Source organism: Drosophila elegans, unplaced genomic scaffold (genome assembly GCF_018152505.1).
Source record: "Drosophila elegans isolate 14027-0461.03 unplaced genomic scaffold, ASM1815250v1 contig_476, whole genome shotgun sequence".
Lineage (NCBI taxonomy): Eukaryota > Metazoa > Arthropoda > Insecta > Diptera > Drosophilidae > Drosophila > Drosophila elegans.
The window spans coordinates 25131699-25150064 of record NW_024545863.1 but is presented as its reverse complement, the minus strand read 5'-3'; the positions used below and the strand labels follow the sequence as shown (position 1 = coordinate 25150064).

At 41.6% G+C, this 18366-nt stretch overlaps 1 protein-coding gene across 1 annotated transcript in view; it reads left to right on the top strand.

Annotated features, from left to right (window-relative positions):
- The first annotated feature begins 6015 nt into the window (after positions 1–6015).
- Positions 6016–18366, top strand: part of LOC108136805 — a 114721-nt gene continuing 102370 nt past the window's right edge. The window contains exons 1-2 of the mRNA XM_017258207.2: positions 6016–6600; positions 9219–10103. The gene's annotated coding sequence lies outside the window, so the exon portion shown is untranslated. The remainder of the gene's footprint in view (positions 6601–9218; positions 10104–18366) is intronic.

Here is an 18366-nt window from a genome sequence, read left to right as displayed (position 1 = left end):
GGTAAGATGGCAAAGGCACAGGTGGGGCTTCGTCGTCTCTTCTCGCGTAACTTTTAAGGCTTAACAAGTTTATGGAGAGACGGCACCTACCTAAATGCAATTTGCCCGCCATAGTCATGCATAATCGAGGCAATTATGCGGCGCAATGATCTGTCAAGGTCTGTGCATGGCGACTTGAACTTGTCATTAAGTGTCTGCTATCTGCAATTATATTAATTGGCCAGATGCCTCTTGTGCAACCGATTCCCCATGGGTGTCCGTCTCCCCAACCCAGCAATTACCCCATTGTCCTTTCCAATTAGACAGGTCAATGACCTCTCCTCGCAGTCGGCGGGCTGTTGATGGCAAATAATTGGCGCAGATAAGCCGGCATTAAGCCACATTAAATTATGCACTGAGGGATCCCCTTTGGCCCGGCGAGTGAAGTGGCTTGGCAACGGATGGAGGCCGAACAGGAGCGCTCCTGGAGTTTCGAGTGTGTCAGCGAGGAGCGGCAGGCGTCGCTGGTTGTGTGGCGATGACGGCAACGCAACGCAGCGGCGGTGAGTAGCAATTAAAATGTCAATTGAAACGCCCGCCGGTCCAGGACCAAGGCAAAGAGGGGGACTAGTCACGGGAGAAAACATTCGCACAGTGGAGTTAAACCAAAGTTCTCTTGGTCAAGGAAGTAGGTCAATTTATTTATTACTCTTTTTTAATGGTTCTGGACACAGAATCGGGAAAAATAAGGAAGAAGCAAAAATAAAATTTAAAATTAGTTTGTTTACATTATTCTTAAGCCTAAAATTATTAATAAATAATATATAAAGAATTAACTAAATAAGTAAAAATAATATACATTTTGAACAGAATTTTTTTGATGCTCTTTTCGCTTTTACATATAATTTTGTTTTACTTATTTATTAATTTTACTAATGCCAATTGCTGGGGATGGCAAAAAAAAAATCATTTATAAATTTATCTAAAAGTATACAAAAATATATTTTAAATAAGAAAGTTTTATTCGTTCCAATTTGAATAAATCCCAAAGGACGATGATATGTTTCGCAGCATTTCTTAATTAATTTTCAATTTAAATAGTTATTTATTATATATAACTAGTTTTTATTTGAGTCCCACGGCGTTCGACCCACTGTGACGCGCTGACTGATATTGCAAACGGCGGAGCAAGCTGGTTCTTGTCCGTGCCCGGATATCGTTTCTGGTTGCGAACTAAACAGAGGAGCGGAAGGATGCAGGACGAGGTAGTGGCAGAGTCAGAGGCATAGTCAGAGTCAAACTCAAGCCAAAGGCAAACATTCCAATTTCATTTGGCTTGCTTTGGGGACCGGGTGGCTTGTTTTAGCCCCTGTTTTAGCTGCCAACTGCAGGCTTTCCATTGTCAACTAATTTCGGAGCGGTTGGAATCAAAGTTGCACTCGCCGTGCCCAAGCCAAGTCCATTATAAACTTTCGCTTTTGGCAGTGCCGTCAAGCCTGAGCAAAACAATGGGATCAGGTGAATTGGACCCGGCCAAAGGAAGTCCCGGGCGGGCTCACGAGGTGGGTTGAAAACGGGGCCAAGTGTGGGGCTATTATGGCATTGTTGGCCTGACAAACAGCAAGCACGCTGAGGCCCAAATCCGTGCCGTGATGTGGATATGGTGCCCTTGGCTTGGCTGTAATTAAATTCCGCTTTTAAGTGCAACACCGCTCGACGGTAAAAATAGTAACTAATGTGGCAAACGAGCCAGCCGTATCCCATTTTCGTGGCTCACTGGCTCGGCTTAATTCCATTTGGAATCGTTAACGTCCCAAAAATACCGCATGAATTCAGCTTGTCATAGGTCAAGCTTTGAACCCGGGGCAGAATCTCATCCCCTTTCTTCTCCGCAGTAGCAGGTGGAAAATCAAATTACATATACGTGGGATTTATTTTCTGCCTTGCACATTTTGAGTTTTACAATTAAATTAGAAACTTTGACTGTGTTCCGTAAAGTTTTGGCGGCAACGTCAGAGCTTCGCCAGTTAGGTGGACAGTTTTGGTCCGGAATACTCTGTCACCCTTCGTTCCCCGATCCCTTGACTTCTGACGAAATAAAATACGTGACACTGTTCCATATGAGAGCCAGCACACGAGGAGCAACAACAGTTGCAGCAACTTTTGCTGTGCCTTGTGCCCTATAATCCAAGGACTTCAGTGAAGTTCAATGCACCTTCAAGGCCTGCAATCTAGAAATGTATATATCCGTCGGCATACAGGGTTTCAAAAATAGTTCGAAAGTGCAGGCAGTTGTACAGATAGTAATAAAAAATGATATCCAATTTAGTTTGGTAAAACTTTTAATGCGAAAGAAAGATTTGTAAACGATGGGGATTTTCTAAGCTTTAATTGATTTCAAAATAAACTTGGATCGGAATAAAGAAATAATTAATAAAAAATAATTTCTGAAGTTGCATAGGTAAATTACATATAAGAAATCGAAAACATTTGATTTTATAATCTTTTTTGTTTTTTTTATTTATTAACTACCTGTTTTGTAAACTCTTGTGTAATAGTAAGGGAAAATACTATTTTAAGTCACACAAACATTTAATATGATTTTTTCAACAGTCTGCTTTTATATGGTACTGTTCAATATTATGCTTTTCAAAAAGTTTGCTCCAAAACAGCACCCTTTTAATCATTTAATCTTTGTTATTTTTTATGTTTTGTACATAGAGCAGAGTCTACCAAAGAGTTCACTGAACCATAAATGCTTAGGAACTCGGCTTGCACATACACATACGTACGTTTAAGTGTGGCAGGTGGCAGATGGGGCAGACACTTGGCCCCATTCTTTTTCAATTCGTTTTCGTAGTCTTAGCCGGATTTTATTTATTTATAGGGCCAAATGTTGTCTTTCGATTCGGCTGCTTTCATTTCCTAGCCGGCAGCCGGAGCCGTTTCCTTGTTTGCCAGGCCCCCTAGATCTCTCTTTCTGTATCTTTTCCTCCGGCTCGCTGCACTTGCGCTCATTAAACATTTAGCTACATTGTCTGGCGTATCTTGGATAAACGAAAAAGGGGAGATTCCGGACAGGGACTGAGATACAAGGAGGGAAAACTGCTTAGGCGGGCTGCAGACAAAAGATATGAGGCAAAAGCGCAACGTCAAAAAGGAAATTGTACGCCTAATGGTCATTGCCGGGCCAAATGAAGCTGCCATTGGGTGTCGAGCCGGCTCCTTCTGTCTATTGAAATATTTAAAAGGATTTCTTTTGCCGGGCTGGCTGCCTCTTTTAGCCGTACCTCTCCATTTCTGGCCGTCCAGCGAACGATCTGGGATTAAGCAAATCAAAAAGTCAGTGCCCCAGCATCTCTTTGGACCAAAATCGACAACTGTGCCCGTTCCTTGCACTGAAATATATAATGATCAAGCTTAAGACCTTTCCTTCAAAATAACATTAATGTCAAATTATATAACTTACTAAACAGCACCAGGAAACTAGGACAAACATAATCTGAATTTAGTCAGAACATAATTGTAAAATAATATAAATTACTTAACAGCACTAGTTGAAAATATACACCATAGATTGTAGTGTTATTGTAATCTTATTCAGGAAACTGTTACTTTAAGAGAATATTCTGTGACTTCTAATATATTTTTAATGGATTTGAATTTTTGCTGTAACCCTTACTCCATTATTAAACCTTATGAATTACCTTAACGGATAAGAATTGCAATACTGTATTGGATATTTCGAATTGAAGCAGTGAGGGAATAGTGCAGTGCATCTTTGTCTACAAAAAACATTCAAATACAAGATAAAATTAACATATTTTTTTGAGTGATCCGGGACCGTTCGGGTTCGCTGTCCCTATCATCGACCAGTACCACTAGGAGTCACAGTTGCAGCTGGACTTGTCCGAATGCAATTAAAATGTCAGCAATGCAGAAACAGAGCTGCCCGAGGGCGGAAAAATGGCCGGCTAACATGCGAGGGCAAAGAGCTCGAAATGGAGTGCGAGTGCTACCCGCGGGACTCGGTTCAAACACGCATTTGCCATGCCAAAAAGACTGGACACTCGACTCCCAACGGCTCTGCAGATCCCACTCAGTTGGGCTCGCAAAAACCAAAGGGGAACGGGTGACGGGCGACGGGCGACGGGCGTCGGGCAGACCGACCGATGGCCACGCCCATGCACGCCATTAAGCGCACTTGTGATGTACGTAAATTAATTTACTGTCGGCCATTTATGTTCGCCGGCAACCAACGAAGGAGAGCAACAACAACATTCGCATCCACATCGACGTCAGCATCGGCAACACAAAGATGAAGAACGAAGCGCGTTGTTAGCCGCTTTATTGACAGACAGAAATTTGTAGCCGACCGGCGAAAAGTTGCACAAGCCGCAAAAGTTTGCTAATAAATAACATTTAGCACCAGGAGCACCATAAAAATACGAACCGAAAGTAAGAGACACATCCCACATAATTATTGATTCGACAGACGGGATATAAGTAAGCAGAATTTATGATTCAGGTTGAAATATGTCCGGGGATTTTGATTCCTCACTTCTAAGCTATCGAAAAGCAGAATAAAAAAACCCTAAAATATGTACAATAAGAATATTTGATGGCTGAAAGCAGCCAAAGAAATCGGGTTTACACATTTACCTGGTTTGCTTAAGTTTTTTGACATGTGTACATACTGAAACATTTTCAGAAAGAGTATTGTTGTTAAAATTTGGTAACAACCAATTTGGCACAGCCCTAATTAAAAATTTAAAATTTAATATTGCCCTTCATTTAAGGTCTTATAAATGGTTCATTGTATTAAAAATCTTTAGATCACTCAATTGTGAAATTAGGTTAAAATATTTCAATTATGATACAAATAGAAATTATGTTAAAATGTTTTAATTTTATAGTTAACATTTTGTCTGAGGAATGTACATAGATCTAAAGTTCTGTGTAGAGCAAAAAATAATATTAATATTAATAATATTTTGGGTAACCACAAATCGGGCAGGTTAATATTTTAAAACACATTATTTTTTGAATGCGAATATCGATCGATATATTTAACATATTAACAAATCTCCATGTGTGCACATATATATTTAAGAAATTGCAAAAAGTTGTGTAAGGTATCCGAAGACTTTAAATACTCGTTTCTTCGTATTTGTAACGCTCTACATTACTGTCAGCACTGCAAGTAGTTATTATCAATACCGGTATTCAGCGGAGGCACGCGCGTTATGACGCAAATGGCGACCGCAAGTTGCGGATATTATCTGGAGGGTGTCACTTTGTCGGCAACAGATACTTAAGTGCCGTCCGGCAGCCCCGAGCGCCGTATTCCGCCACATTCTGCCGTATTCCGTGGTCCGGCCGGGCTGGCGAGCGGAAGCACGCGACTACGGCGGAAATTGCTGCACATGCAAGGCACGCAGCCAGTAACTTGGCCAAAAGCCATCTACCACCTCCCACCCAGCGCTGGCATCGAGATGCCATCAACAGCCGTTCGGGAATGGATAGGGAGTTAACAAATTAAAGTTAAAATTACAATGCATGGCATGCCATAAATACGAAAGTTTAAGACCTTGACAGCCATGACCAATTGACCCAATTGTTTGCCCGTTTTTCCCGCACTTTGCATGTGCGGCGGTGTTTGTTTGTGTGTGTGTGTGTGTATTTGGGCAGGGTGCGGGCGAATGGCTTGTTTTTCGGAGGTGTTCCGGGGGGTTTTTGGGCTTTCGAGTGCCCGAGAAATTGCAGCAGCCAGCTGGGATAGTGGCTAAATTGAATTTGAAGCGAAAAGACCCCAGTCGAAAAGGGGCCATTCCCAATCGCCTTAATCGCAGAGCAAACATGGACTTTAATTTTGTTTCGCAACGAAGAGAGTATCTCTCTCTTACAGTCCGTGGCTCTTTTTATCCGGCGAAGAGCTCGGCTTTTTTTGGCTTCGGCTTGTGGACACGACCTAGGCGAACGGAAAATGGAAAAGCGGCGCGCTTTCCTCGCCTGTCAGTTTGCCGCAGTCGAGCAACGAATACGCAGCGCGCGGTTTTCTCCATCGCATCGCCAGGATAACTCAGCCAGGATAACAATATCGTGCTCGATCCTTCGAGCGTCGGTCAAAGGTGGCCCCTACAGGCAAGGCTCGACACAATAACCATCCGTACAAAAGTGATAGTGAGCTTGTGAGTGTGTGTGAAAGTGGCACTATGGCGAAGCGGAGTAACCACCTCCCCTTTGACCAGCTACACGCAGATTGAGACTGCGCCAAAGCCGCAAATGCAACGGCTAGTTGCGAATTCACAACGTGCCACTGGCTAAACACTGACACCTCCACCTCTCGTTCGGTCCCCCAAAAAATCCCGTGTCCGTCGTTGCCCGCAGCCCGCAGCCCATAACCCGTAACCCGTAACCCGTGTCCCGAACCGTATCCGCATCCGCATCCGTATTTCGTGTTCCGTGTTCGCGTCGCGGTTCGTTGAGCTGACAGCCGAAAATGTCGGTTTAGTTGCGCTATTATCTATATGCACACGGAGGCAAAGGGGCGCTCGGCTCGCAGATTGCAGATTGCATCCTATATCCGCGGAACGTGTCGCCATCGTCACCGCTGGCCATGTAAGTGATATCCGAATGGGTTTCGAGTTTCCGCCACAGGAACTGTGTGTGTGTGTGTGTGTGTGTGTGTGCAGTCGACGTAGGTACTGCCACAATAAATTATCTGGCAACTGACATGTTTCCGAATCGAAATGCAGTTGCGCCTGCTCGCCTCCGGATAGGCCCTGGCGTAATTAAATTTCTGTAAATTTTATCAAAATTTACGACACTCTGGCAGCAGCAGCAGCAGCAGCATCACACAGCCATCAGTCTTTTTCTTTATCCTTTCGGGTGCCTCTGTTCAATAACAATGGAACCATGTCGAACTCGAGCCGCGGGCCAATTTGCGATGCTCCTCTGATACACGTTTTTGTGTCGAAATATATCAGAAAAACTAAAACCAAACTCCATTAGGACGTAGCCAACAGTCGCATGATTTATTAAAGGGTCATGCATCAGTTTTCTAAACACGCCAGCATATGTACGGCCTTGTGTACATTTGGGCACCTATATAGATAACATTATTGATCGGAGCAAAGGAATGACAAAAACAATGGATTCTAGCCATAACAATGCAATTAATGAGAAAGATGGAGCCTTTTATGAAAAAGACATGTTTCTATGTCTGAGTATCAAGTGTAGCTCCCCTGATGTGAGGCTTAGTACAAACTTCTACTAACCTGCCGTAAATGTAGGCCATTACGTCGGTGCCACCCCCACCAAATCGCAATAAATCAAAGTTCTGCTTGCTCAAAATTAGTAAAATGCAAATAACATGACAATATTAATGATTTTCCCCCGAGACATGCACACACTGCACATAATAATAAAAATATGAAACAAGGCAAAATACGATTCGGCTGTATATGGAATGTCTTAACGATGACTGGCTGCCTGCGCAGTGACGGCAAATATCGAATACCCAGTGTTTTATCAATTGCCATATCGCGTGCTCCAGCGCGCAAAAAAAAATAATAACACAAAAAAGGAATATTTTTGGTATATGAATGTAACGAAAACGAAATTGTGGCGAGTGGCAGCCATCGAGTGGAACAATGGACTAACGTTCCCGGCAAGTGTGTGAACCGTTTGGCTAACAAGAAACCTGATAGCGACCCGCACAAAAGAGCACTTTCGGTTGCGAATGGCACGGGCCTTTTGCCATTTGATGGCGGCCATTAGCTATTTGCTGCCGCTAATCGAAGTTTATGTTTTGCATTCATTGTAACTCCCCCGATAATATTTCGATAGGGGAGGGGGTGGGCAGGGCCACGCCTTCGATCGACCCACAATCAACTAACAGCCAGCCCAGTTATCATGTTGCGACTGTCAGTTTAATACAAATGAACTGTTTATGTTAATAAATGAGCTCACCGGTTTATGCCAGATTCTGGTGTGGGGGGCATGTCTCCCAAAGGGGGGTATTACATCATTAAAGCAACACCTGCTGTGTATGTGAGTGTGTGTGTGTGTGTGTGTGTGTGTGTGTGTGTGTGTGTGTGTGTGTGTGTGTGTGTGTGTGTGTGTCAGAAAGGGGATGGGGTGGTGTGTGGGTGTCAATGTCAAGAGGCGCCCCGAACATAGCTGGATGCCCAGTAATGTTGCAAGAAAATTACAGCTAATTAACATTTCTTTTTTTCAATTTGTGCCACAGATATTTGGTCAGAATTCTCCAAAGAAATACAGTCAACCAAAAGAAGGAATTTATTATTTGTTTCCTTCTAAAGCTTTGCATTTATATATAGTTAATGCTTTTTTAATTACATTACAATAGGATGAAATGCTAAAAGTATCTTTACGTAAGTTTTAAAAGAGTATTAAAGACATTGGCAAAGTTTATTACTTATAAAACTTTCTAAATGTTTTAATTCACTATCAATAATAAACATTGTTCAAAAGCGTAACTTGTACCATTATTCCTATTTAATAAAGGTTATTGTTAAGGCAATATTTTGAATAAAATTTGACTGTGTTTAAAAGTAACGTACTTGTGAAGTAGACATTTAAATATTCAATATAATTTTAAAGCCAATTTTGAATTGATTTTGATTTTAGTGAAAACTGTTATAGGTCACTGTTTCTCTTACAGTGCTGTCAGCTGAATGCCGCCGGTGAGAGTCTTTGCCGCTCTGTTGGGCGTTTAATAGCCGGAAATCTATCTATTTCCGCTTGCCGTGGCGTTGATTATACTTAATAGATGACCGGTTGGAGCTCCCTCTTCTTAGCTGGCTGCTAATTTTTCTTTTCTGCTGCTTTTCGCCTGATACTCGAGTATTAGTCGAGCTGTAATTATGCTCTAATTATATGCCATATGTGTGTGCCAGCGAGTGAGTGTGTGTTTGTATGCCTGTGGCGCGCAGAAAAATCTCTGCTGTGATGTAATTACAACCCAAGTGTGGCCTCCTCCACCCGAGTGCAGCTTAATCCTGGTTACTTTTTCTTCTTGTATTTTTTTTATTCACCTGCTCGCCAGGGAATCCAGATAGTGGTGGCGCAATTGAAGGTCCTTTGGAATGGCCGAGTGGCCACGCATGTGTTTAATTGGGCTGTCACTTGCGGGAAATGATCATTGTTAACCACAAATAATAGTCTATAGTTAGACAAAAAACTGCAATTATATTTTTTCTTTCTCCTTTCAGGTGAACTGTGAAGCAAACAATTAAATTCTACAAATCCAATTAAAAGCCAATACAGGGTATAACCCAGAATCAATTAATGTAAAAAAAAATTTAATTAAAGCCCTAACTTTAACGATACATATCAATGTTAGTCTGATTTTCTTTCAATATTATTAGAGCTTAGAGCCACAAAAATATTAATTGAATACCAATATATATATTAAAATACTTAAAGTGCTAAGATTGAGTAAAAATAACAAAGTTGAGAGTTGAGATCCTAGAGCAATTTGATCAATTTAAAATTCAGAGAATAACAAGTGAAGCGTTTTAAGCCAAAATCGGGCGGCAAAATAAATATTTAATTTAATCGACCGTTATGAAGAATGCATCTTAATTGAATGGAAATAAAGAATCACGCGAGTTTTTCTCTACAACACGCACATCGGTGTCGCGCAAAATCGCTTTGTCATGTAATTTCTTTATGCCTCTCGGCGGATCAAGTGCTAAGGCGATAAGTAAAAGCAGCTGCCTGGCTCCTATCCGGATTTATATGCATAAATGAAAGCACGCATGCTCCGGCCGTAAGCCAAAGTCGAAGTCCGCCCAGAATTCCATCGCACAGCGGATTAGCTGCAACATAAAGGCACAAAACACAAAAGGCACTGAAATAGAAAGCAAAAACAGCAGGAAGCTGGGACTTGGCGCCCCCCATGACGTCAACAGTGTGTAAATGGGCAAGCAATTAAGCCGTTAACGATGTGCCCGCTGGCAAAGGAGCCACCCAGGTCCAGGACCCCCCCGATCCAGATAGCGATAGAACGCCAGATAGAGTCCTTTACGAGCATAAGCGAACCAATGAAAAATGCATTCAGCTGCGCTGTGTCCAATGTCGCTGATTAATTCCAAGTAAGTTGATGAGCTTGTGCTTTAACGCTACTTTTTTATGAGTCCACTCGGGCGATTTACGAGACTGACGGAGAACGCTTTAATTTCTGGTAATCATCACGTTTTAAAACTAGAGGATGGGGCTGTAAGAAGTACAGGGCGTACTCTAAGAAATCTGACCCCATTCGAAAAGTAAAGGGAATAGATATAACTCAGTTAAGCGTAAAAGTCTCGTTCTTTCTTTCAATTTGATAGTTTTCATTTAAAACAGAGCTTTGCAATATTTAAAACAATGAAAGATAGTTTTAATTTTTCCTGAGCTTTGGAAAGTTTGACCGAATTAAGTTTGATTAAATACACCACAGAAATTTAAACCCACAATGAGCGAGTATTTGCTCACCTATTAACATTCGCATTTTCATAGAAATGAAAGCTGATACACCTTAATTGGGTTACGTTTATAAAAATCTTTTTTCTTTCTTTTTTCAAATTATTTAATATTCTTCATGGTCAACATTGTAAATTTGCAACCAAATCGTGTACAAACACAGTCCCATGTTTGACTCATAATAAATTTGTATCCTTTATGCTCTTGCAACCAGCAATCAAACAATTTACTGCAAAATTTTCCTCACTTTATATATGTAATTTCGTTTTTAAAATTAGATTACAGACATTTGCCTGTGGGTAATGTCCAAAATAGCAGCATACTCTTCAGCGCTCATCAAAAATGCGAACGAATTTATAAAGAGATAGCAACGTGCCGGCAGCGAGAGGAGTTTTGGTATCTGCCGTTGCTATTATTATTAGCCCGTTTTGGTTGTACTAAAAATACAACACCGAAAATACGAGTAATTCTTGAGCGCAGGCAACTGAAAGGATCCGAATGGCAGGAGGCCCCAAGGTCTGTGCTTTCATAGAGTCTCGGAGTGAATTGTGTGCGGTGAGTGGAACTGGCATTTTGTTTGCCAAAAATCGGACAAGCAGACAAATACATGCATAACTTGAAAGCGAAATCTTGGCAGCACGGCCTCTGAAAGTCATCTAATTCTCTCAATTCAAACACTTTTACCTAAGCCGCACTCACATACAAGTCTAAGCATCGGATCTTGTTTGTTGGCAGCCATTGAAAAGTTGGTAAACTGAATGCGAAAGCGAAGCCCGGATATGTCTGGCACTGGAAAAATATTAATACATCTGTTAGGAGTATAAACCAGAACTTGTTTTCCAAAAACTATAAAGCTGTATATAAACCTTTTCAAGTTACCAGCTGCTTTAAAATGCGTTATTGTTTATGAATTTGAGCTTTAAATATCTTTGTTCGAATTTAAGCTGCTTAACAATACCGTCAAATGGATTTCAGATGACACTTAGTATTCTGCTAATTAAATCATTTAAGAAAATCGTGTTTAAATGTTTATAAGCACTTAAATTGTACTTAATAACTTGTTTGTTCCCCATAAACATTGTATAAGGAATTAAATCACGAAGTAAAAACGTATAAGTTATATTTTTTCTTGAATAATTGTTTAACTAGGTGTATACTTGATTTGAGAATTTTGTTTTGATTAAAAAAGTCAAATAGACGATTGTAAAATAAAAAAGATCAACACAAAACTTCATATAAGTACACAATTTTTGAAGGCCTCAGATTGAAGAATTCTAATAAATCGTAAAGTTCTATTTGGAAAAACTTTATTCCCCTCGAACTGAAATCTTTTTGCGCTGACTTTTGTATATCCTGAATTATTACTCATAAGTAGGAGATACTTGATTTTTTACTCTGTGCGCCAGCATAGGAGGGCAAGAAGTAAGAAGCCCGGCCTAAAACAGGCAATTCATAGGCAGCTGGGCTGCCTGCTCGGATTCAATGGCGCTCATTCACCGGCTTAGACTTCAGCACATTGGCATGGGAAAAGTGTGGCGCACATATGTGTGTGGAAGACGGGGGTGGTGTATAAATCAAGCACACACACATGCATGCACAGTGGGCGGTCTACTGGGCCGCCCACCAATGCTGCAGCCGATGGCGCTTAAAGGCATTTTCGCAAAAGTTTTTGACTTGAGCATTTCAATCGCCTGTTTTATTGCTCACATATTTTATGCCGTTTATGCTCAAAATTCAGCCCAACATGCGCGACTTTGGCTTCATACAAAAATAGTAGCAAGGAGCTGCCTTCGCCGGACTTACTTTGCCTGTATCTGTGCACGTGTAACTGTGTGTGTGTGTGTGTCTTTTGTATTGGTGTGTGTCCTGCGGCGTTGAGCAAGCAACTCTTGCCAGCGCTGAGTAAAAACCGCAATGCGGCACATTATGCGCGCTGGAATTCCCTCAAGTCCCTTTCATTCCCCGAAAGAAAACGGGGCAAAACGCAGCCGCGAAAGAAATGTGCAAATGCTTGTCGCCCCCGCCCCTGTTCTTGCCCCTTTTTGGGGGCGTGGCCGGCGGATGGACATGACTATTTGGCTGCATTTTCCCGCCGCCGCTGCTGCCTGATAAACTACTTGACTGCTCAGAGTGTTTCTCGTTTGCGGTTTTGCGTTTGTTTTGCCCTGCTTTGCTTTACCAAAAAACACACAACTAATTAATGTTTTTGTGCGTGAAAATGTATTTTAATTGTGCACCTGCTGTCGTCGACGTTGACGCTGCGGTTAGGTAAATATTAATGTTGCCTTCGGTGCGTTGACATTGCCTTAAATCCCCATCTGCCGACGACAGTTGAAGCTTTGCCTTTGCCTTTGCCTTTTCCTGGGCATGCGGATTGTGGGTTGGGGATTGGGGCTTTCCACTTTTGATTGAAATGTTTGTCAAGTTTATTTGCCCCGGGCTCCCTAAAATGATTTGCCAGAAAGCCCGGCAACAATGTAAACACTTTTGTGTACGCCCGTGTCCCCAGCACGGAGATGAGATGAAACCGGGCCAAGCGACCATGAGAAAGGACTCAAAGGCATCTCGGCCTTAGCTTGGTTCAATTAAGACAATGCTCCTCTGGCCGGGCCGACTCACATATTGATTTTCATTCACTAATGAAAAGTGAACATAAAAAGCAAAAGACACTTAACCCTTTTATTGAATCGGCCACGCAATCTGCCGATGACGTCAGATAGTGCATGACTAAAGGACGGACCAGCCGATCGACTGACTAACTGACAGAATGACGCAATGACTGACTGACAGACTGGCGACTGACTTTCCCGACAGCATAGGCAACAGCTTGGTTCAGTGCCTCCCAAGTGGTGGCCCTCGCCCACTGAAGTAACACTTAAAAAACCAGACACTGACACACTGAGGTGGCGTGAATACACTCTGGGAAAATGTTTGTCTGAAAAACAGTAAGAGAGTTCAAGAGTCGCTTAATATATAACATTAAATAAGACACACGCAGAACTGGGTAAGGTGAAGTTTGAAAATTTTAAATTGGCTCAGAAACAGAAAGCCTCATAAATCATATTACTTTTACAATATTATTAAGCATTTAATAAAATTATAGTTTTAGTTTTGTTATAAAATTTGAATTATTTAAGGCAAAAATAATGGTGAATACATTGTTATTTAAAAAGTAATAAAATTAATTACACAATTCATTTTATTGTATTAAAATTATTTAAGTCCGTCGGACTTATCTTAATCAAACCTACATATGTTTTTATTACTATCGATTATAACTAAAGACCAAATATAAAATAAACGATTTTTATGAGATTTACGTTTCAAGTTTATATATCAGCATTTCCTTTGATTGGTGAAATACAACGTATTGATTTATTTTTATGGTCAGTCTCGAATTTAATTATTGAGTATGTCAGAAATCATTAATTTTTGCAGCATTTCCGTGCAGTGTCCGTGAGTGACAGTGTTTGAGGACGTGTTCGTGTCTGACTGCCTCTCGAAGCGCACACAGCACGCCTCTGGTTGGAAAGGGGGCTTTTAACCCACATAATAATTACTGTACCGAAAGGTTACCACGGTCGAATGCGAAAAGTTGGAGTCGATAATTGCAGCGCGTGCTTTTGGGCCGTGGTATGCGATTGTATTTGCACAGGGGTGTCTTATAATCGGTACTACTAATTGCTCCCGTGTGTTTTCCCCTATAAAGAGCGACCGTCTTAATTGTCGAGCTACGCATCGATGGCTATGAATTCGGTTTGCTTTCGTTTTCGGAATTTCAACGGGAGTTTGGTATTTCGCATTCGCGATTGAGTGAGTAAGCAATGCGCGGTCGGCTGCATGTGCCACTTCCGCTTGATAGCGTCATGGTTCCGGCTCCATATCCGAATCCGCAGTGAGTGGGTGGCGCTTGGAAAGGCCAACCGGGGGTTTTATCGCATTCCAGGACAGACCCGCTGCACTGGAATAGAACAACGTTTGCGTGACATTTGCGCGTTAGTGGCGAAATGCGTTTGTTTTGCGAGGAAATGCCACATTGAGACCGCTTCTGGCATACCTCACTGTGTTCGCAGGACTTTATTAGTTGTTTGTCTGTGGGACAGGCACACGCCAACCTTTGTGATAGGCATGCTATTAATAGCCGGCCAACAAAAGCGGGCCAACTTTACATAGCCATTTGTATAATTTTAACAATTTTGTTTAATTTTCGAATGGCCCTTCAGCTGGCTGTTGTTTAAAACTTGCCTTCGCAGGACCGTTGACCACTTGGCGCTGAAATGTAGGCAACACTTTAATCCCGGGATCCCCCAGGAACTGCTCTGCGGTTGCATTTAATATGCGTGTGTGTGTGTGCGTGGGATTGTGTGCGTTTGAAAGCAGAAAATGCATTTAGTATGCAAACAAAATGGGCACAAAACTGTCGTTATTTATGCAAACCTAACTTCTGCTCTTTAGAAATTATTATTTCGCTCCTTTTACATTCGCCTCTTCAGTACTTGCTTTTTTTGTTTATTTCAACGAGCCCGTTGTTTCTCTTGCTGTTGCCAGTTGGTTTGCATTTCCGTCTTTATGTTTGCCTACTCGCACACAGACACACTCGCACACACCCACACACACACACACACCCAGACCACACGGAAGTGGAGACGCATAATGAGCGGAGCATTTGGCCAGCTTCCGTCCGTCCTTTGCGCTGCCATTTAACTTGTGCACGCTGCCTTTGTTCGAATGGCTTTAACCCTTGATGCGTCGTTAAGCACGATTGTTTTGTTACATAGTAATAATAAATAACTTTAATTTTATATCTTGTTTTGAAGCATGTCAACTGATTTAGATTTAAGTAACCTAGATCTTTATTTTTTTCTTTCCGTTTATTCGCCTTCAATAAAATAACTTAAGCATTATAATAACATTGTTTTTTTTTTTGTAAAAGGTTTGATTTTGTTTAATATACAAACAAATATATATTTTCGTTCTAAAGGGCCAAAGCTGTTTAAAAGATCTATATTGGTATTCATATATAGATTTCTGCCCTAAAATTTTTTGAATTTTTATTTACCATCCCTTTTAAATAATTAAAGTATTACATATATTTTGCTTGTGTAGTTATTTAGATAGTTGCATTTTCATAGAATCAATATAAGCTATTGAAAAGGTTCTTTTGGGTGTATGCATCTTTTTATCGAATTATATCTCATTTAATTAGAGATTAAAATTAAACGCGCTGCCCAAAGAAGGGTTAAGCCAGAAGGCAGGCTTTAAGTCCTCGCCCAGTGCCATCAATTAAAGCCAAATACTTTGTGCCGTGCGCCGGGGATATAAAGAGCAAAAATATGTATTGCGCCCATTTGAGTGGCCCGGGATTCAGGGACAAAGCTTGGCGCGCTGTCACCAAATGAATGGCCACCTGGCAGGCATCTATTAAGCAGGCTTGGAGTGCTGGTAATGGTGATGGTGATGGTGTGCCGCCTGATGGGGAAATGGGGCTGACTAATTTGCCACAGGACTCGGGCCATCCACTGGCCGCCGGCGGGTTGTCCGCAACTGTCCAGTAGGGGGTGGAGTCGCAGCTGAAAATTATATGGCACGGGCATCATCAACGAGTCGCCATCTCAACAATCACTTTCCAAATATGTCAACATAATTAATTTTCAATTATCCCAGTGACATTTGCCGCACACATAGGTACCCTCATCCCCACCCGCACACTCACTCACACACACACACCCGTCCACGGCCACTTGGAATCGGGCTAATTGGGTGAGGCCCGGGGGGCGGAATGGGCGTGGTCTATTATTATTAATGATAGAGCTTGCTTTGCCAGCGACCCTCTGGTGTCACTTAGTATAATTGAGCGGCGTTTGATGGAAATAATTCACAATCCCGCTGGCTCACAATGGAGAAAATAAATTATTTTTGATGGTTCTGCTGATGTTGATCGATTAATCACGACAGCAATGGCCGATGCATAGTTTTTCAGCTGATTCAGACGCCGGCATAATGTACACCTTGACCCCCTAAATGACCCTGGCCCAAACGAAAACCGCAGAAAGGTGACAAGTCTGTGCTTTTTCCAGCTGGCGTGCCTGTCTGTGTGCTCGATTTAATGGCAGGCCATCAATTTGACGCCATCGAATTTGGCCAAAAGCCCAAGCCAGGCAACCATATACACAAAGTCAACAATCATTTCGTGTCGCATCTTCATTTCGAGTTGAAAACGTGCTGGGCGGTGGGAGACATGGCATTTACCCAAATTAAATTGGAGCTTCAAAGACCCTTTTATCACCTGGCGTTAATCAAAATTCAAAACCCGCCAAATGTAGCGGAAGTAATGAGAAACGCTCGAGGAGCCGAATCGAATCGGATTGTATCCATTCCAGCCTGCTGAGGTAGTTGGTTTAATCATCGCCCCCGGCCTGGCGTTAAGCCGCAAATGTACCGCACAGCCGGAGCCAGAACATACTTACCGACTTGGCTGCACTGAAAAAAAAGTACCAAATCATTAACAATATTTTTTGATAGCTATTTATCCTAACACAAGAAGCATGAATTATAAGGTTACCCTTCGAAAGTTGTCCATTTATAGACCTAATGGTAAAAATAAGAAGAACTGTTTTAATGACTTTTTGAAACCTGATGCAAGAAAATTATAACTTTTACAATTTATTATTTTGTTCTGCATTTTAGTTTTTGTGACAACTAAAGCAAAAGAAACATCAATCAAATGTATTTATTAACCTTATGTTTAAATTGAAATATAAATTAAATCATATTTTGATTAGTAGTTTTAACAACAAATACACAAGAATAGTACGAATTTTCTCAAGTTGTTTTATTTTTCCGACAAATCTCATAATGGGCAAACAAACCAACTAAAATTTTAATTTAAATTTGCGATGGTAGACTTAAGCTTGGCAAAAACTCTTAGCTAGGTTTTTATTTATTTATATTTTTCTGCCACATGCATATAGCCAACTAAAAGTGTGAAATAACCAGCTAAAGGACTATTTTGTGTAGTGTAATTACCGATTTCCCAAGCTGCTTGTCTGCCTCTTTGCTTTCCGGTTTGCATAATAAATGTCACAGCTGACGACTGGGGGGAGAATGGCAGCGGGAATGAACTACAATGGCTTTGAGAACAAGAGCCAGAATGAGAATGAGCAGTAGCTATGGCTATGGCAGCACACGGAGCAAAACAAGTCGCTTAACAAGCAACAGCAACTACTTATGCTCAGGTGGAGGCCCACAAAGGAGCACAAAGGGTAGGGAAAAAATGGCAAATGGCAGAAAAGGAATCTTAACCGGAATTATTCATAATGTTCAGGAGGCACGCATACATTTGCATTTCACGGATGCGAGTGTCACTATCGAGACGAGGGGTGGGACATTAACATGCCGCCTGAAATGGAACCATTGCGGAATCGCCGGAGATACGGAGAGATACGGGTGGCGGACTAACCCCGATACAGGCCCAGCCAAGCAAGTCATTCAATTTAGCTACCAGACAGACACACACACATACACACACACACACTCATAGCCGAAACAAGGACACCAGCAGAAATACACTAATAAAAGTGAAAAAGGACGTGAACAACGCTTTCGGAATTTCAAACATGTTGCATCTCCGTCAGCTCGCAATCAGACGAAACTAAACGCGTGTGTTTGGCTGGGAATGGAAATGCTGAAAAATGCTGAAAGCGACAGCAGCAGCAGCAGAAACAGGAAGCTAAACATTCAGCGGAATCAGCAAGACAAATATAAGAAGGGCCCGTAAAAATAAAGTCAACAAAAAGCCAAGCGCAACAAAAGGAGACAAATAATTAAAGTAAAAGTTCCTTCCCCAGGCTGCTTGCTTTGTATTCATTTTTTAAAAGTACACTAGCTAAAGATTAT